The sequence below is a fragment of the Trachurus trachurus genome, assembly GCF_905171665.1.
Source record: "Trachurus trachurus genome assembly, chromosome: 10".
Taxonomy (NCBI): Eukaryota; Metazoa; Chordata; class Actinopteri; order Carangiformes; family Carangidae; genus Trachurus; species Trachurus trachurus.
The window spans coordinates 35,100,294-35,114,949 of NC_139894.1; positions in this window are offsets into that span (position 1 = coordinate 35,100,294).

A 14,656-nucleotide genomic window follows, 5' to 3' on the forward strand; every position below is an offset into this window, starting at 1 on the left:
TGGAGTTAGCGAACGCCTTCCCACACTGCTCACAGCTGTACGGCCTCTCTCCGGTGTGGATGCGCTGGTGGACCATTAAGTGTCCGGACCGAGCAAACGCCTTCCCACACTGCTCGCAGCTGTACGGCCTCTCTCCAGTGTGGATGCGCTGGTGGACCATTAACTTTGAGGAGCTAGCACACCCCTTCCCACACTGCTCACAGCTGTACGGTTTCTCTCCGGTGTGGATCCGCTGGTGAATTTTCAGTTTGGACAAGTCGGTGCATGATGTGTCGCACTGTTTGCACCTGTACACCGTCTGTCCACATTGGCGCCGCCGGCGATGAGCGTTCAGTTGAACTGAGGTCCTGAACGTGTTACCACACTCATTACAGCTGTGTGATTTCTTCTTGGTGTGATCTTGTTTCTATGGCAACAGACAGGAAGAGAGAGAGAATCAATCAATCAATGATGGATGATGGATGGACATTAACTACCGTCACCATCATCATCATCATACAGCTTGTTGATGGGGACAACTCTCCATTCCGACACACCTCCACTTCGACACCCCGCTGTTCTGAAATACCCCCACTTCGAAACACAGCTGTTCTGACACCACCCCCCCCCCCCCCCCCCCCCCGCAGCTGTCCAATGTCCAAGGTGCTGAACTGCGTGACGTTGTTTACATTCTGCTTTGTGGCTTGTCTGTGAAACGTGCGCTGCTCAGGGACTGGGCAGATCTGTCCCACTTGCTTTCTCCCAGACTCCGTTGTTGGAGATCTCCCACACAGTAATAGAAATACACTCCCCCCCCCCGCTCGCGCGCGAGGCTGCTGCAGCCGCCGATGCTTGGGTTGGGTTTAGGCAATGAAGAAAGGCGTTGGTTTAGTAAAGAGACCAGGTAGAGGCTAGACAGGCTAGAAGCATAATGAAGTTTATATATATTATATATAAGTATTTGTTTTGCAGTTAATTATGCACATGATCCGTTTGACCCCAAAAAGGAAAAAAGGATCACTGCGCACTGCGCACTGGGGGTTTCCCCCAATAGCCTTTTCGGAATAGCGGGGTCTTTAGAAAAAATAGAAAACACCGCTATTACGATGAATGGAAGTCTATTGTCGGAAAGGCGGGGCTTCGGAAAGGCGGGGTGTAACCCTTGTTGATGCTGCTGTTTTGTTTTCCTTTTTAAATTCTTAATTAATACAAATCTTACAAGCAGAATTATTTCCAGTACTAATTATACTTTTAAACTAAACAAAACATGTCAGCGTTTTAGTTGATATAGTTGATATAACTGTTACCATTTCTGACAATAAAATTCTCTGTTACTTGACTCAAGAAGTTAAACAGTTACTTTCTTGCATGAAAGAATATTAAAATTTAATAAAGTGACGTAACAGCGCTACAGCAGGAAATAAAGTAGGCAAGTTAGGTTTTAGACTTTTTAGTGAACCACAATATAGAGTTAGCAGCTAACAGTTAGCTTCATCTCTTGACTCGCTCCCACTGAAAACAGAAACACAGACCTGTGGACTGGAACCGGACGGACCGGAGGGCTCCTTGTCCTGGTGGACCACGTCCTGCTCTTCCCCCGTAGTCCCAGTCTGCCCAAACAAATCCGGATCCTGGTTCGCCTTCTTTATCATGTTGTAGTCCTGGTCCTGTTTCTCCTCCTTAATCATGTTGTAGTCCTGGTCCTGGTTCTCCTCTTTAATTCCGGTCGTGTTCTGATCCAGGTCACTAATTTCCCGGTCCAGGTTCTCCTCCTTCATCCTGGTCCTGGTCAGACGGGACCTCCTCATGGTGCTTTTCCACTAGCTCAGTACGGTACAGCACGGCTCTACTCGGTTTTATCCTCTTTTCCTCCAGCCCCTCCTACTTCCCCTGCCTTCCCCTGATTGGCCAGAGCGTCGTCACTGGAAGACGAGTGAGTCTGGAGCTGACGAGAGGAGAGAAACAAGAGAGAGACGATGTGATATGACGACCCCGCCCCCGCTGAGGAGCAACTATGAAGAACTCAGAGCTGGAGAAGCACCTCAACCGAGCCGTTAGTGGAAAGTGCCATCTGTTTACCTTTGTATTATCACGATCTCTCACATTGCTAAGGGTTAGGGTTAGGGTTAGACTGGGCTGTAACTTCAGAATCATGTGACCCTGTAGAAATGTTTGAGGAAGAGTGGGCAACCAGCAATCCTGCGTCGGTATGATGGGCAGCAGCTCCACCTGACATATCAAACATATCAAACAAAGATCACTAAGGACTATGGATGTTGCCGTAAGAGAGAGAGAGAAAAAAAAAAGGTCGTTTATACGGTGGAAACCTGGCTTTACAGGCGGGGGCGGGGTTCCTACGGTATGCCCCCCCCCCCCTGCCTCGCGGAGGCTGCGGGGTGCAGCCTACTTCATGGCCCAGAGTAGCTGTTAAAAGGCTACGACAAATGTAACACCTATACAGCACTAATTAACGCTTTATTACAGTTCGTCCAATGAACGACTCATGGCGGTTATAGGTATATAGTGTGCAACGGCGGTGCTAGTGTTAAATTAAAGAGTTTTACAGCATTTTATTAGCTAGGTGCTTTTATTTTGACGTAAAGGTCTGTCTCTCTCGCCCTGGATCCGTTTCCTACCTACTACTGCACCCTTGTGGTCAAAGTACTTGCACAAAACTAAAGAATGGCTCCCAGATTTCAAATGTGGAGGCAATGGGTCTGTCATCATTGAGGCAAGAGATGTTCTTGGTCTTAGGAACTGGGATGATAATGGACTCTTCTTGCTTTTCTGCCCGTAAGCGTCACAGCTTGACTACGGCGACACTATCTATAGGATTGCTTGTCCGACCACCCTAGCAAAACTGGATCCCATTTATCATGCTGCCCTGAGATACATAACAGGCTCAGCCTTCAGAACCCACCATTGCACTTTATACACACTTACAGGATTTTCTTCCCTTAATACTGGAAGGTTATTGCACTGGTACACCTTAATCTACAAGGCTATTTTAGGCAAGCTGCCGCACTACATCTGTTCTAAGTTTATTGTTGTCCAGTTGACACACAATCTTAGAGCCAACAGTTGGCTGCGATGTAAAGTCCCCCATATGAGGACTGAGTTAGGGATGAAGACCCTCTCTCACTCTGGGCCATGGTCGTGGAATGACCTACAAGCCAGGATGAGATTGGGCTCTCTCATCCCTCTTCCTGGCTTCAAACACACAATCTCAGAACTTTTAGTCACCAGCTGCACCTGTGACAATTAATTTAATTCTGTAATTGTGCTGCTCGTTTGATGTTCGATGTCTCTTGTTACCTTGATCTTGTTGTGTATCTTGGCACGCCACTGTCCCCTAAGAACATCATCAACTCCAACAAACAGCTCAGACTGAGGATGATCGGAGGGGAATGGATTCCTGCTGACAAGCTGAACCAACCTGTGAGGTCTGAGGAAGGTACTGCACCACATTCACACACATACAGACACACAGATCAAATACATACACATCACTACAAATTGTGCTTCAACACTGACACTAGTTATGGAGAAACTGAGTGAAAATGATGCACATGTGGTCATCAGGTCAAATAGTTAGAAAAACCATTACCATCCCATTTAAATGTGCAGATGGGCCAAATACAAGCTTCAAACATGAATCCATGCCCTCTGAAATCTGCCCCATTAACCTGATGGGCAGATACTTGATGTGCAAATTAGACCGTTGTCTGGTCTCAACCCCAGATGTAGCAAAACAAACTATCTGATGTTCTCACACTCCTTTGTTCACCACACCCCAAACCTGCAGTATGCATGTCAATAGAAACTGCAACCGTAAACAGCCTCTTCCAAGCTTGTTACAGAAGATAGAAAAAAGAGTTTTAACAATGTCATGACACCAGAGGACCTGCATTGCACCTTCTGTGTCACCAGGACTTGATGAGACATGAGGAAGGCTGGTTGGGAGAGAGAGTTGATAAACTATTGTGAACACATATCTACCAGACACAACACAGATGTGTTTTATCATTCTCTCTCAAAGCAATTCAATTTGACATGTACACAATGGACCATTCAGTCCCACACATCACACTTGCAAAACACCCATAAGATGATGGGGAAGATTGGGGCCCATTCAAGAAAAACATGTAAGCGTGCAGCCAATTGGCAAGAAACCTCTGATCGATCGACCTTAGTTTTACCGTCATTGCAGGGCTACTCTTCAGAGTTTTACCCCCAGCGGTAACACTTTATAATGAGTACACACTATTAAGCATTAGTTAAGCATGAATAAATATTGAATTCATAATTATAACACATGAATACTCATTAGTATGTAGTTAGTAAACATAGTTATAAATGTTTTACTCATCATTGGTAAGCACAGTAGTTATGGATTAGTAAACACTGAATTCATCATTTATAAGGCATGTTTCTGACGTAAATACTCATTAGTATGTGGTTTACAATCACAGTTGTAAATGTTTAACTCTTCATTAATAAGCTCATCTATATAAATGATGGATTCAGCATTCCCAAGCGCTCTTACACGTCCAGTATGAATGGTTAGTGAGTGTTAGTAAATGTTTTATAAAAACTCACAAATTCCATTTCCAATGGATGACTTATAAACAGTTATTAATGCAGGAATTCATGAATTCAGGCAGTTACAAAGCACTTACTACTTGTTAATTAAGTATTTTGTGTGAGCTCATCTAAAGTGGGCACTATCTATGCCTTATAGAGCATTTACAAATGAGATATTAAGGCTGGCAATGCCCGAAGACTCACAAAAGTCTTGGTTATCAAGACCAAGGAGAGACACAACACGATATAGTTCATATTGCATTGTATTTATTGCAACTTGGGAATATTATAAGGGTCTGGTAAAAACGAAACTTATCAACCAGCGCATCCAGCGTTTACCATTTGTATTTATAAACGAGTCTGTGGCGGCCGTGACTCTCTGCCTGCTCTCTCCCTCTCGCGCTGGCGCACACGCACTTACACACACGGGCAGATGGACAGGTCGTGTTGTGTGACGGTAACATGCTAATGCTAGCTAATGTGTTCAAATTGCTATCCGCCCCCCATGGGGGGGTTCCTAGTAGTGAAATGGCACCCGGGTACCGCCCAAGCCGAGCGAGTACTCGGATATCGGCTTCAGCCCTACAAACAATACGGCATCTACATTGATATCAGTTCACTCCGAACCATAGACTGTATAAAGCTCCGAACATACATCCATGACCCCGAAGCAGTCTTTTGCCCCCTGGTTTGGGTTGCTGGACGTGTACGTCGAGCCTTCAGCACGTCATCAACGTGACGACGCAGGGAGGCGGCTTTTTTGTGTGTGTTTATAAAACAATAAATTAATAATAATTAGTATAAAATATAAGTATACTTGTTTTCTCCTTCTCATCCCCTCTACAGTAGCGCACAGCGTCTCCCAGACTGTCATGTAGCTTATGGTAAATTCTCATAAATAAAAAGGCAGAGTCTCAATTAGACGGGTCTGTCTCTAGGTTTGAGCTAATAAAAGCCGGTCTCAATTAGACAATTAGAAGCCGGGTCTGTTTCTATTTTCTACACGTTCTTGTGAATGAACAAACCCTCTTCAAGTGCTTCATTCCTGCTATAACAGACCCGATCCGGTCCTGAGCTGATTTGTTCGAAATTAAATAAAAGCCTGTCCCATAAACGGCCGTCTATTAACATATCGTGAGTTGATGTCGATGTGACTGTATTGGCTATAAACTACAGGTCCACAACCTGGAGATGCCCCCCCCCGCCTCCCTGTTTTTATTCACAAATCGCACACTGAGTATAATAACAGCCTAATAATTATTATTTCATGTGTATTGTTCACATACAGTGCCTGTAAGCAGAGGGAGAACACTGGCATTAGTTCTCCTACTTGAAGGACTGCGGAGGAGGCGTAGAGGAAGGAGCAGATTTTGGGTTCATCCCCTCAACCAGCAAAGAAGACAATAAGGCGATTTTCACCATCTGGTGGCCGAACTGAGGCTGGACAGCCAACGCCACCACCAGTATTTCAGGATGAGTGCCGAGCAAATGGACAAACTTCTATCCTTCATTGGCCCAGAAGTGACCAGGCAAAGCACAAACTACAGAGCTGCCATAGAACCTAAGCAGAGACTGGCTGTAGCACTAAGGTAAACCACAAACAAATGAAATCACAGACCACAAGCTGAAGAAACATTTGTAATACTTTTCAAATAAAAATGTGAACATAATACACGTAGGGTTGCAAAGGGGCGGCAAATTTCCAATACATTTCAGGTAAATTTCAAGAAACTTTCCATGTTATGCTGGGGAATTTTGGAAATCTTCCAAATTGGAAACTTTCCATGGGAATTTATGGGAATTATTGGGAATTTATGGGAATTAACTGGAAATTGGGGGTCATTTAAACAAACTATCATATCCAACATAAATGTAAATATTTAGTTTTGTCATAAGCAGACATCCATGCAAAATAATACAATTAACTCATTGGCTGCCAGCCATTTTCAGATCAGAGAGCCCCATACTGCCAGCCGTTTTAGAGCATTTTGAACGATCTTATAAGACCCACAGAATATTGTGTTCTATGACTATATAAACACCGAAACTACCAAGAGAAAGAGTAGACTCTCTTTGTTCAATAGGAAAAAAAAGTTTGTTTCTACCTTTTTCCGTTCTTTTGTAAACAGCAGTAGAACGTAGGCTGGTTTCGCCAAAAACAGCAGTTTTTGACCAAAACACTGAGAAAACAAGCTTTTTGTGGAAAGAAACATGTCAAGCAGAACAGTGACTTTGACGTTGATATTTTTTGCTTTAGTGACACCTCACACATCTGAACAGTGTTCTCCTTCTATAAAACAACAAAAACAACACTGAGAAAGGACTTTTGATGGCAAAATAATAATTTATTTACAAATATCAGTAAAAATGCATTAACTTTTTTGTACGTTTGTAGCTGTCACATGACCTCTGCCCCATGGTCGACCACTGCTCGATCCACCACCTGTAAATTATAGAAATATATAGAATTACCATAAAAATACATCTCTTAGATGTAGTCAAGTGTGATGTGGAGTTTTTTTTTTTTTTTAACCTTTCCGATCAAAGCGATCCGCCCTTCTCTAAGCAGTAAAAGTTAGCTCGCTAGCAAGTTAGTTTATTTTATTATTTTTACCATTGATGTATTATATTATTACCTTCATGTCTTTCTGGAGCGTGGGGACGGGTCTCTGCTGCTCCTGGTTGATCCGGATGGAATCGCTCGGGTCACGTCCACCGAGCCGTCAGTTGAGCTGGGCTCTGGTCTGTGGTGACGCACCGTCAGCTGCTGCTCTCACCGGCCGCTCGGCCCGGCTTGATCGCCGGTGTCCAGCGTCGGTGTCGGTCGTCGGTGTCTTTTTCAATGATCTCCGTCGTTTTCTCACGATCGCGACCCTCTTCCTCTCCGAACTACCGCGACACACACGGTACATAATGTGCCGACGTGCGGAACACATAGGCTCCGTGCATAAGTTTCTTTAGCATATCTCTTGTCATCTCGCTTCTTCTTCTCATAATCAATGCTGATCTCTCATCCAAAGAGGGCACTGCTGCCACCTACAGGGCCTACAGGGCACCTACACGTCATTACACTAGTTTACAAGCCTGATATTGATGGACAAGCTCCGCCAGACCGTCCTCCAGCCCTTCCCGTTGAAAAACGCAATTGACGTCTATCGACGTCAATGGCAGTGAACGGTTGTAATTAGATTGACGTCTATAGACGTCAATGGCAGCCAATGAGTTAAAAAACATGACATTTCAACAGATGTATTTTTAGTAGTAGAACTTTATCAAGTTTTAATTCTTGTATGAACAATCAATTATTTTGCTGAACCACAAAAACATGAATGTTGAGTAAAACACTACTCACCCTCACCAATCAGTTTTGTAAATTTCGGATTTATTCCCATATATTCCCGTTAATTCCCATGGAAAGTTTCCAGCTTTGAAAATTCCCGGAATTTTGCAACCCTATATACACGTAATAAGTATTTAAAGTATTTAAAAAATAGCAAAAGTGAAAAAGATTAAAGAGCTTTTAAAAAAAACGAATAGAAACTTAAATACTTTAATATAGTAACATTAAAAAAAAAGTTAAATCTTCAGGCAACAAACAATTTTTCTCTTTTTACATTTACTACATGTCTGTGTAGTATGGCCCTGTAGCGTTTGGGTCTTCCCAGTCAGAATGCAGCATTTCTGTGAATGCCCCTGTTTGTGGGGGGTGGTTAATGGGCCGAAAATGTCCTGGAATGGGGGGAGGCAACGGTGCTCTAGGAGGAGGAGGTTGAATTTGTGAGGTGTGAGATCTTTGTCTCAGAGCAGGGAAAGTGGCTTGTTGATCCTGGCCTCTTTCAAGGTTGTGCAACAGAGACAGGATCTCCATTTTTGCCTGTTGTCTAATGTCCTTATTTAGTCTGTGCAACATTGGGACAATGCTCAAGGCAAAGTGGTACGCCTCATCCAGGTCCCCATCAGGCATGTGAGGTTTCGGCACCGGCTGCTCCAGCAAAGACATCAGTCGCTCCCCAATGTCTGCGTCTGGTCTTTGGCCTCTTCTGGTTTCAAGGGGCACCCGCGCTGCAACAGCCGGTGTTGATATCCTGTCGCTGGGGCTACGGGACCTAGAGGTAGATGGTGCTGGGGTTGATGGAGCCAGAGATGTAGAGGGTTGCGAGATGCCAGGGGTGCTGGAATGATCCTCTGACCCTGACAAAGACTGAGGGGTACCTGACCATTCCTCATCTGTTTGTGACTGGCTCAAGTTGCTTTTTGAGCTATATATAAAATAAAATGCATATGAACATAACAGTTTTATAAGTTATACAAGTTCTCACCACTTTAATAGTGCACTTTGAAGAAACATTTTTTATAGGGATGAGCGAGTACAGCATTAGCTGTATCTGTATCTGTTAACCATATGAATTATCTGTATCTGTACTTGGAGTGGGTGGGGCCTAACCCGGAAGTGGGCGGGATTTAACCCGGAAGTGGGTCGGGTTGTCTTGAAATGAGCGAGGCTTTAACCGGTATGTTATTTTAAGCATGCAATTGATATGTTTTTTTTTTTGGTAAGTTTATTGGTCACATGCAAAGCTAAAACCAAGGTCAAACAACAGTGCAGTGAAATGCAAAAAAACCAAACTCTCGACTACCAATGACACACACATTTTAAAATAAAACAATTATAAAGACATCGCTCTCAGTAATAAATAAACTAAGATAAAAATAAATATAATAATAAATAGGGAAGCCCATAAGAGTCCTAAAAATCATGGTATGTTCATAAGCCTCACTGCCTGTGGGAAAAAGCTCTTTTTCAGCCTTTCGGTCCTGGCTTGGAGGGAGCGCAACCGTCTGCCTGAGGGCAGCCACGCAAAGAGTCTGTTGTGGGGATGGTGAATGTCCTTCATAATACGGGCTGCCCTCGACCTGCAGTGTTTGTTGTAGGTAGCTTGCAGGCCAGGCAGAGGTGCTCCCAGGATCTTCTCCGCACACCGAATGACCCTGCTCAGGGATTTCCTGTCCTGGACAGTGCAGTTGCCCTGCCACACTGTGATGTTCCCCATAAGCACAGACTCCACAACAGCCGTATAAACAGTCCACTGCAGCAGTGGGGAGACTTTGAACTGTCTCAGCTTATGTAGATGGTAAAATCTCTGTCTGGCTTTTTTAGCCAGCGCTGAGGTGTGTGTGGTCCAAGACAGATCCTCCGTGATGTTCACGCCCAGGTATTTATAGCTGCTCACTCTCTCCACCTGAGTCCCATTGATGGTGACAGGTGTTTAGCTGTTCCTCTGCTTCTCCCTCCTGAAACCCACAACTATCTCCTTGGTCTTGGAGACATTTAGGTCCAGGTTGTTGTTTTTGCACCAGACAGCAAGCCCCTCTACCTCTGATAAATAGGCAGTCTCGTTGTTTTTAGAGATCAACCCCACCACCACCGTATCATCTGCAAATTTAACAATGGTGGTGGTACTGTGTTGGGCTGTGCAGTCATATGTATACAGTGAGTACAGCAGAGGACTTAAACGCAACCTTGGGGGGCTTTGATGTTGAGTGTGCGTTCTGTGGAGGTGTGTGTCCCCATCCTCATCACCTGTGGCCTGGCAGTCAAGAAGCTCAGGATCCATGAGCACAAGGAGTTGCTCAGTCCAAGCTCCTGCAGTTTGGTGACCAGTCTCTGAGGTATAATAGTATTAAACGCTGAGCTGTAATCAATAAACAGTAAGCGCACATACCTGCCCTTGCCAGAGTCTAGATGGGAGAGTGTGGTGTGGAGGACATGAGAAATAGCATCATCAGTGCTTCTGTTTGGTCGATAGGCAAACTGTAGGGCAGCGGTACTCAATAGGCGGCCCGCGGGCCGCATCCGGCCCACCGGACCTTCCAATCAGACCCGCGACTGAGTTCTACTAGTTTACATATTACTGTATACTGTATTTCTCGGGCTCCGTGCGCCTGTAAGTCAATGCGCTGGGACATGGAAACACGTGAGGAGCGTTTGTGTGTGCCTGTGAGGCCCTGCACTGGGAAGCAGAAACGCTCACGAACCCAAATCACCATGCGCGAGTGTTTGGGGAGCGGGCTGGACTGCAGGGTTTTCCCTGCCTGTCTGCAGAGACCGTGGGTGATTTTCACCGCCGTCTTGGTTCAACTGTGTGTGCATCATGCATGGGGGGCCGTTCAGATGAAGCGTCTTTTGCGCGAGCTCAAACCCATTCAATGTAGCCGCGTCATGCACGCTCACAACTCAAAAGCCGTAGCCGCGCGCATTTGATGAAACGCATCTGTTTTTTCGTGCACGTCTGCGGCGCACAGCTGCACGACCTGCTTCTCCCCCGGTGTTGTGTCCCGGTTCCATCGGCCTGTGTCTGTCCTACTGTTTCCCACTGAGCTCTGCCTCGTTTGAAAGGTGAAGGAAGCCCGTGTGTGGAAAGACGTCGCCTCCGAGATGTAGAATGTGTATTATAGAAGAGAAACACACATTTCAGGACCAATGACTTGTATCCTCAGAACAGAGTCAGACATGTCCTGTGATGGTCAGCCTCCTTTCATATTTAAGCTGAAAATCACAGGGCATGTCTGAGGATACAAGTCAGCAGTGTAAAGCTCATGATATGTAAATTATGATATGATAATGTCAAGACATTTACAAAACACAGTGAAGTGTATAAATAAAAATTATGTGCTTACAAGTAAAATAAAAATATTTAAATTATTAGACGAAAAAGGTGAATTTAATTTCAATCTAGGCCTATTTGAATGTGCGGCCCCCAAGGTGTCTGTTAAGAAAAATTTGGCCCTTCGACAAATGTATTTGAGTACCCCTGCTGTAGGGGATCTGATGAACCAGGCAGGAGGAGCATATGAAGTTTTTGATCAGTCGCTCGAAGCACTTCATGACTACTGAAGTTAGAGCCAGAGGGCGATAATCATTTAAACGTCAGGATTAGGTTGATCAGAAATTGTTATTTATTGCTGATTAGAAAACTATTTACAGGACAGCATCAGCATTGAGCTTCAGATCAATGGTTTTGATCACGATAGCAAACAAACTATTTACAGAACAAGTTTTGCAACAATGAATAGACAACACATGTGGTTGCAATTATCAAGTAAAATATAATGAACACGAGTTTTCATACTCAACAATAACTTTCTTCTTTTAATTTAAATTTTTTTTTATGATCAGTGTGATTTTTTTGGGGGGAGGGGGGGGGCTGTTTTTCAGATCTGCATTGACTTTGATGAAGACCAGTTGTTCCACGTGGCTAGGGTCTAAGTTTGCACGCTGTGGACTGACCACATTACCAGCTGTGCTAAAAACACGCTCAGACTGGACGCTTTCACTAGGTCATCGGTAAGGCTGATGTCCCCATCTGCCAGGTAGGCCTCCACATCACCTGATGGTAAATGCGTCCTCATTGGAATGGCCGATTTCTTTTTCTGCAGGAAAGACAAGACTGAAGTGCTGCTGGTAGCAGGTGTCTCTTCTTGTGTTTCTTCCACTACTTGCAATATGTGGTGATATGGGCTGGGAGCCATGTGAGGTACGGCATGGAGGTGACATGGTACGTCTGTGGAATAGATTGATTAATATGTCCGACAACAGGCTTACTAAACACATTTTTCTATGGGATCTTTTAAACAATTATTCTTGGGCAAGGCAGCTTGAAAAAATATTTAGTATGGTTGACCTTCAATATGTATATACAAACCAAAATTAAGAATATATAGGTTAATTAAGGATAATTATGGCCCGGAGAACTATGTCACGCTCAACCTACCTAGAGCTCAGCGGTCAATTTGTGCTCAATTGAGGTGTGGCATCCTGCCTCTGGCTCTAGAAACTGGGCGTTTCCACTCGGTATCCGCGGGTCATTCCGACATACCGCCACTCCGACATTGACGTCTAATTGTCGTAATGGCGGCACTTCCATTAATTGAAAACGTCCCACCACTCCGACAATTTTTGTTTCCATTGTCGGAATGGCGGTACTTTCCTTTTTTGGAAACGTCCCGCCATTCCGACATAAGGTCATTAAATGTGTAGGTTAATAATGATCACCACCTCCCTGCCTGCCCATCTCTCTCCTCTAACAGCACTTTGACTCTGGTCAACGCCCTTGTCACATCCCATCTCGATTATAAAATGCATTATTATTATTATTATTGGCGCTGTGCTACTTAGTTTGCAGCTGTGGTCGAGAGAGCTATAGAGAGTTAATGGAGAGAGGGACCGCTACGCCGGTGAATCAGATCAGTGATGTTGTTTTTTATTGTATCACAGTGGTTACAGTACGTTCAACAGGATCAGTGGTTCTCATGGGGGTCCTGGACCCCCGCATATTTTTGATCTCTCCTGTAGCCTGGCCGGGTCTGGCTCCAAGTTAAATTATAGACAATTTGATCTGCAGACGCACAGAGGCATGCGTAAAACACATATTTTTACTACTTTGTGCTGTTGCTATTTTTTTTAAAGTTACCTTTCGTTTCCTTTGGATTTTGGTGCGTATTATGGAGCCGTCCTGGTCCATGTTTGTAAGCCTTTTTACCAGGAGTAAATTCCCAAAAGTTGCAACAACTTGTAGTGATCCACTGGGTTTTGCCTGGCCATAGTCTATTGGAGCTGGGGTAGTTGATTTGCCGGTTTGCTCCCCAGGTTTTTTTCATTGTGTATTAGGCCAGGGAAATGATCAATTTATCCTTGTGGTTTGCGCACTGGGACGTGCGGACCTTTAATGAATGAATGAATGTTTCTTTTTTGCTGTAAGTTGTGTGCGTAATGCGTAAAAGTGCATTAGTGGGACCGAGGGTTTAGAGGGGAGGAGAGTGAGAGAGCAGCATAGTGGATTATTTTTCCTGGTGGATTACCCTGTGGATCATAAAGGCCCGTTTGGACACCTCACAGCCCGTTTTCAGCCAAGCGGGACGAGGGAGAGGATTGGCGTGGTCACCTCGGCGGAGCCGCGGCGTCTCTCCCGTGTGGACAGTAGGACAAACAAACTCTCTGTCACTCACCCTCACCACGCACCAACACACACACACATACGCACGCCACGCACGCACGCACACACACACACACACACACACACACACACATTGACTGTGCGCTCGCGCACCCCCGCACACACATATACACGCCGGCACGGACAGTGACAGTGCGCTCGCGCACCCACACACACACTCATTCCCACTCGGACTTAATGGACAGCGGGAGGGAGGGGGGGGGGGGGGGGGGGGCTTTCGGGTTCTGTTGATCTGTGTGTAATTGTTTATTATATGCCGCCTGTGATGGGCGTGTTTTGAGTTCAGTGAAATACAGAGACTCAGACTAAGTAGCGACCTTGATTATTGCTTCCCTGGACGCACCAGTAGCGCGAGCCTAGATCCGCCTGCAGCAGGACTGCGTTGTGCCAGTTCCTCTTATATCCTTATTGTAAGGGAAATTGTTACAAACTGACATCGGAGTGTGTGATTGTAAATGGCGAGACTTTGTGTTTGTTTATTTATTAAGCTTCCACTGACTGTATCACATGTCTTAAAACATAAAAAAAAAAAAAAAACACACACACACATACACCTAACCGCCGCTCGGAGTAAGGCACATTTCCTTATGGAAATTAAAGCCTTGTCGGAATGGCGGGACGAAACTGTCGGAATGGCAGGACGTTTGCATGTCGGAATGGTGGTATGTCTGAATGGTGACATGTCTGAATAGTAGAATGTCGGAATGTCGGTATGTACCCTCAACTTAGTTAAGACTCTCACAGGAAACATGTGATTAACAGAACACACATTTTCCCAAGATACATTTCACAAGGGTGACTCTTCTCTGTCCCATCTATCACTGTTACTAAACACCTTATGGAACATCTTTATATATCTGTAATACATGGTGATGATATAAGATATTAGAGCAAAAAGTTCAGGTGGATAATACACTACAACATCCCTTTGGCCAAGTAGCCAGGGCACATGATCAATTGGAGGCATAGTGACAGGAACCTCAACTGTCACAACTAAAAAAGGGAAAACCTCTATTAAAAGCATGATCATTATTTGGATTTAAAACCTATATAGTTTCAGCTATTGTACACTTACACTC